The following is a 6,000-nucleotide window of genomic DNA, read 5'->3' on the forward strand; positions in this document are numbered from 1 at the left end:
TTGCTATATGTCCTCTCAAGTTAAAAAGAAGCATAATGTTGAGTTTGTGTTCTCAGAATCTTACATGCATGTTCTAACTCAGATCAGCTGACACATATCTTAAAGATTAAAACTGGGCACCTGGGTGGCTCAGTCGGTTAAGCGTCCGACTTCATCTCAGGCCATGATCTCAAGGTTTGTGAGTTCAAACCCATGCCATCAGTGCAGAGTCTGCTTGGGATTCTCTCTCTCCCTCTCTCTCTCTCTGCCCCCTGCCCCCACTCTCTCTCTCAAAATAAATAAATAAAATTAAAAAAAAAAAACAAACTTGTCTTCATGATTCATGTAACCCAAAGATAGCTTCATCTGATATTAACCTGTATTGGAATATTCATCCATGATGTCACATTTGAAAGAACTTCAGAGAAAGGCTTTCAGCTATAAGTATTTATGGTATATTTTATAGAATGGCATAATGTTTTAAAAATATATTTATAAATAAACTCACAAAATATCTAGACTGCAGGCTTAACTAAAATGTTAAAGTATGAAATACATAATCGCAAAATGGCACAAATTGGGTTGCCAAGGCATTCTCTGATTCATTGTTTAGAACAAAATGGCACTTCCGTTATTAAAGGCTTCCAAACATAATAAGCCATGTATCAATTGTTTCATATGCGTTTAAGTATAGAAACCAAAATGGATTGTTGTGAAAACTCTTACATTTATTTGTCAGTCAAGGAGTAGTTAGAATTCAGGCAATCAATTGGTAAATATACAATGAAATGTAATAGCTGAGACTGGGAAATTTAAATTTAAAAAATTTTAGTAAGTGACCATAATAAAAAAAATGTCCTTCTCCATTAAAAATAGCCTTTAGGTTGAATGAAAGAAACAAAATTCACTTAGATATTCTCAAAGTATAGATGATGAAAGAAGGGTGGTACATATCTCCCTACCCTTTGGAATAATTTGACTTGACAGACACATTTACACAGCAGCAGAGGGGGAAAAAAAAAGCAATACTTCTGTGTCTGAAATTATTCCTGGCCCCATAAATGAGAACAATAATGCTTACCATGGGTAAGACACCTTGACTAAATGTGGTGATTTTCTCCATTTTCCCAAATCTGTAATTTTTTTTTAACGTTTATTCATTTTTGAGAGACAGAACAGAGCATGAGCTGAGGAGGGGCAGAGAGAGAGAGGGAGACACAGAATCCGAAGCAAGCTCCAGGCTCTGAGCTGTCAGCACAGAGCCCAATGCAGGGCTCGAACTCACTGAGGGTGAGATCATGACCTGAGCTGAAGTCGGACGCTCAACCGACTGAGCCACCCAGGCGCCCCTCCATTTTCCCAAATCTTTAACTTGCCCAGATTGGAAATGCCACTTGCCCTGGAAGCTTTGGCCAAAGGACGGGAGATGATAAAACGAGATATTGAGTGAGTCATGAGAAATGGAAGAAAAAGCTTATCGTGCCTTTTCCGAAATATCCTTTCATTATGAAAACAGAGGAGGGAAATCTTCAATCTGAAAAGCCTCAGTCAGAAAAGAAAGGCGTATATGTTAAGATTTAGTTTTCAAAACAAGATTGCTTTGTCTGACTGTGGACTCTACCAACACACATGAGTATTTCTGCAAGTTAATGTGAATGCAAACCCTAAAATGCTGAATAGTTTCATTTCCTCCTTTTTCAGAATTACTTTGCAAAAAAAGGTGGAGATGGAGTGCTTCCTTTCCCGTGTTGCTGATGCTGCCATGGAATTACTTTGGAAGAATTACAGATGGTATTAATTACAGTTTCAACAGCAACCACCATCCGTATGGCATTCTGCAAAGTGTTTGCTTGTATTTTACCTCGGTCCAGAAAGCCTGTGACGTAGTTTCAGTAGGTGCTCTTGTCATTCCTAACGTACAGATGAACCAGAAATTTGGAGCGGTTGAGAGACTTTCCCAAGGTCACGTGCTCTGATGGCAGTGGCACTCAGGACAGAGTCCTGATCCGTCTTCTTCTAAACCTCTGATGAGCTTCCACGTAAGGTATAAACTCTCGCCCCTCGTGCATGCAACACAACTTTTGAAGGTCTGTGAAAAGCATTTGGAATATATGGATTATACTTGGGAATACCTTTTCTTTTTTCAGCAACTAAATCATTGTCCCTTCTCATAAAGCTTACCACGATTTCAGGGTACCCCAAGAATTATTGACAAGGTTATTTTCAAATGGCCAACTTATGGAGAGGTATTCTAATAAAACTAAATTAGGTTTATGCTTTCTGTCTGTTATCAAACAACAAATAGTAAGAGTGGTATAAATTCCTATATTGAGGGAAAGAGAGCAGATGCTCTAAACCTGCTTTGCCCAATGTAGAGGCTGCTAACCATGTGTAGCTATTGAAATTTAAATTAATTTTTAGTAAGTTAAATAACATAAAAATGCCAGTTCTTCAGTCACACTAACCACATTTCAAGGGTTCTGTAGCCACAAGGGGCCAGTGACTATTGTATTGGGCACCACAGACATAGAACATTTTCATCTTTGCAGAAAGTGCTGTTGGAGGGGCGCCGGGGTGGCTTAGTTTATCGTCTGACTCTTGATTTCCACTGGGGTCATGCTCTCACATTTGGTGAGTTCGAGCCCAACACCCAGCTCTGTGCTGACAGCATGGAGCCTGCTTGAGATTTTCTCTCTCCTTCTCTCTGCCCTTCCTGTGTACCCTCCCTTGCCCTCCCCACCCCCCCACTCTCAGAATAAATAAATAAACATTTAAAACAAAGAAAGTCTTATTGGACTGTGCTGGCCTAAAGTGTAGCTGTTGTTACCCATGTCGGTCTGCTTCTTTCTCGAGCAACTCTAGCTCTATAGAGTTGTCCTCAAGGGTGAGTGGTATGAGGTGTGTGTGTGTGTGTGTGTGTGTGTGTGTAAAATGAACCATGATTCTATTCTCCACCAAAATGCTAGGAAAACCAGCAAGTCGCAAATAAACATAGACTATTTATGTGGCTTCTCTTGATGTGGGAAGAGACTCAAATCTCTATGTTAATATCAGTCAACCCTTAAGACAATTTCAGCAATAGACTGTTGTATGAAAAGAGTTGTATGATAGTAAAAAAAAAAAAAAAAAAAAAAAAAAAAAAAGGTCCGAACAGAGCATTTCAAGTTTGGGTTGGTTTGTGGAGAGGGAGATCAAATGAGAGGGATTAGCCTTTGGGGTTGGAGCAGCTGGAGCAGGAACAAGGACAGGAGCCCTCCCCATAGGACAGGCCATGCGAAAAGCCAGCAGGGTCTAGGAAACACCCAGGGAATATGTTCCCTCAGCTCCACCTGGGGATTTTCTTTAAGGAACCAGATGGTTACCTTGGCTGTAAGAGTAAAAATAGGGAAAAAGATGAAAAACTCAGGAGAAAGGGTGGAATATTGTTCTTACTGAATTGTCTGACACAGATGGCCAGGCATTCCTGAACTTTTTTTTTTTGTAATGTTTATTTATTTTATTTTTGAGACAGAGAGAGACAGAGCATGAGCAGAGGAGGGGCAGAGAGAGAGGGAGACACAGAATCGGAAGCAGGCTCCAGGCTCTGAGCTGTCAGCACAGAGCCCGACATGGGGCTTGAACTCACGAACTGTGAGATCGTGACCTGAGCCAAACTCGGACACTCAACCGACTGAGCCACCCTTGAACTTTTAAAGTAGGTTAATCTGAAGAGGTAGTGGTCTGGGGACGTTGACAGCATTCAGGCCGGGGTCCTCCATCTGCCACCTCCTCTCACTAGCGTTTGTCCCATTTAATGTTGGTGGACCTTAGTTTCCAATCGTATTCATTCTAGAGAGGGCTCACCGTGTAGAAAGCATGGTGCTTGGGGAGGGGGACACAGATGATTCAACAAAAAGAACTCACACAAATAGATAATTACCATATAATTCCATAAATGCAGTGACAGACATACGCAGAGAGAAAACATAGGCTTGGCTGAGGAGGTTTCCAAAGTCTTTAAAGACTCTGTGGTGAAGGAAGTGGTATCTGAGTTAAATCATTAAGAACAAAGAGCAGTTGGGGAAGGAATAGTAGGGTTCATGGAGATAAAGGGGCAAGAATAAAAGAATGGGGGGAAATATACATATACACATGTATAAACCTACATAGGTAGATAGATAGATAGATAGATAGATAGATAGATAGATAGATAGATAAACATTTATATTGATATTTTAAGGTTTTTTTTAAGTTTTATTTTATTTATTTTGAGGGAGACAGAGACAGCACGAGTGAGGGAGGGGTGGAGAGAGAGGGAAAGAGAGAGAGAATACCAAGCAGGCTCTATGCTGCCAACGCAGAGCCCAACTTGGAGCTCACAATCATGACCTGGGTGGAAACCAAGAGTCAGATGCTTTTTTTTTTTTAATTTTTATTTTTAATTTTTTCTTTTTGTCAATATATGAAATTTATTGTCAAATTGGTTTCCCTACAACACCCAGTGCTCATCCCAACAGGTGCCCTCCTCAATACCCACCACCGACCCTCCCCTCCCTCCCACCCCCCATCAACCCTCAGTTTGTTCTCAGTTTTTAAGAGTAAGAGTCAGATGCTTAATGGACTGAGCCACCCAGGCGCCCCTATGTTGATATTTTAAAACTCAGATCCTTTCCCGGTGTGAAGGGAGAGGGACATTTATAAAAAAAGAAGACACCCTATGCCTGAACAGGTAAAGCGTTAAAGGGAGTAATGAAACATTATTGCTTAAAAGAGAAAGGAAAAAAGAAAAAGAGAGAGAGAGTGGCTGGAGATACCAAATAAATCTTTCCCGCCAGGAAAAAAACCTTTCTTTTCCTTCTACCTCTGCCTTTGTGTTTTATTTGCATCTGCACAAGACAGTTTAGCAGCTGTGTTCATAGAAACTCCCCTCTCTGGTCGGAGGGCTGCACTAGTATGTCTGCCTGCAGATGCACGCTGGCTCCTTCAGATCTCTCATGCACAGGCGACCCTCTCCTTCCCCCAGCACCAGGGATCCCTCTCCCATTGCTAACACGGAAGCTGCACAGTGGCCTCTCTCACAAGGCCTGTTAGAATGATTCCAAGAGAAGCTTTCTTGCGTTTGCTTAGACTTAACTACTAATCAGAACCTACCACTGCTCGCCTCCTTCTGATTCCAGCTTATCTCAAAATGCTCCAGGGTTTTGTGTCTAGACATCGCTTCCTTGGAATCCCAGGGTCCCTGGGCGATGTTCAGAAAAGAACAACTCACTCTCTGACCCCTAGAGAGACTGGCATGTGAGTCCCTGATCCATTCCCCTGAAGGACTGCTGTTTCTGGAAGGAAGGGACCAGATGAGGTGCTCTCATGGAGAGTTGCCCCATCCTGTCGTCTCTGTTCAAATCTTTCATCAACAACAAAAATAAAATACTCACTTCTGACACTACTTGCTAATTGGTTATTTTTGACACTTGAACAATACTTAAGCCTCCCGGAAACTGTTCACCAGTGTGTGGATTTAAAGAAAGATACGCATATTCTTCTGTGGGTGGTGGGTAGGGCACTGTGGAGGGAGAATGTGACCATCGTCACAGCCTTACTCTCCCCACTATTATTTCCCCAGAAGCAGTAGCGACAGATCAGAGTCACATTCAATACACTCACATTGGCGGGGGGGAGGGGGGGGAGTGACTTGGGTCTCCAACAAATGCCGGCAAGCATTGACCTGCAGGCCCAACCCAGCCAATCAGCCGTTTTTGTAAATGAAGTTTTCCTGGGACACACCCGTGCTCATTTGGTTACACTCCACCTATGGCTGCTATCTCGCTAGGAAAGGCGAACAGTTCCAACAGCGATCGAGTGGTCCACAAAGCCTAAAATATTTCCTATTTTGACTTCATGCAAGGTAAAGCAGAGACATGCATAGGAAGCAGTGTCCTCAGTATTTATCATGTTTCAGTTCATTTGATAAACACTTGTGGTTCCAGGGTGCAAGGCTCTGAGATTACAGCAGGGAACAGAACCACTTATAGTCTTTTGTTTCAA

At 42.0% G+C, this 6,000-nt stretch overlaps 1 long non-coding RNA gene across 4 annotated transcripts in view; it reads left to right on the forward strand.

Moving 5' to 3' along the window:
* Positions 1 to 5,362, forward strand: part of LOC128316458 (uncharacterized) — a 94,241-nt gene extending 88,879 nt beyond the window's left edge. For 3 of the 4 annotated variants that reach the window (XR_008300393.1, XR_008300396.1, XR_008300395.1), the window contains one exon: positions 1,681 to 3,087. This is a non-coding gene — a long non-coding RNA (uncharacterized LOC128316458). Of the gene's footprint in view, positions 1 to 1,680; positions 3,088 to 5,135 lie in introns of those variants that run through there. The other variant, XR_008300394.1, reaches the window with a different exon arrangement.
* The last annotated feature ends 638 nt before the right edge of the window (positions 5,363 to 6,000 follow it).

Source organism: Acinonyx jubatus, chromosome B4 (genome assembly GCF_027475565.1).
Source record: "Acinonyx jubatus isolate Ajub_Pintada_27869175 chromosome B4, VMU_Ajub_asm_v1.0, whole genome shotgun sequence".
In the NCBI taxonomy this organism is placed as follows: domain Eukaryota; kingdom Metazoa; phylum Chordata; class Mammalia; order Carnivora; family Felidae; genus Acinonyx; species Acinonyx jubatus.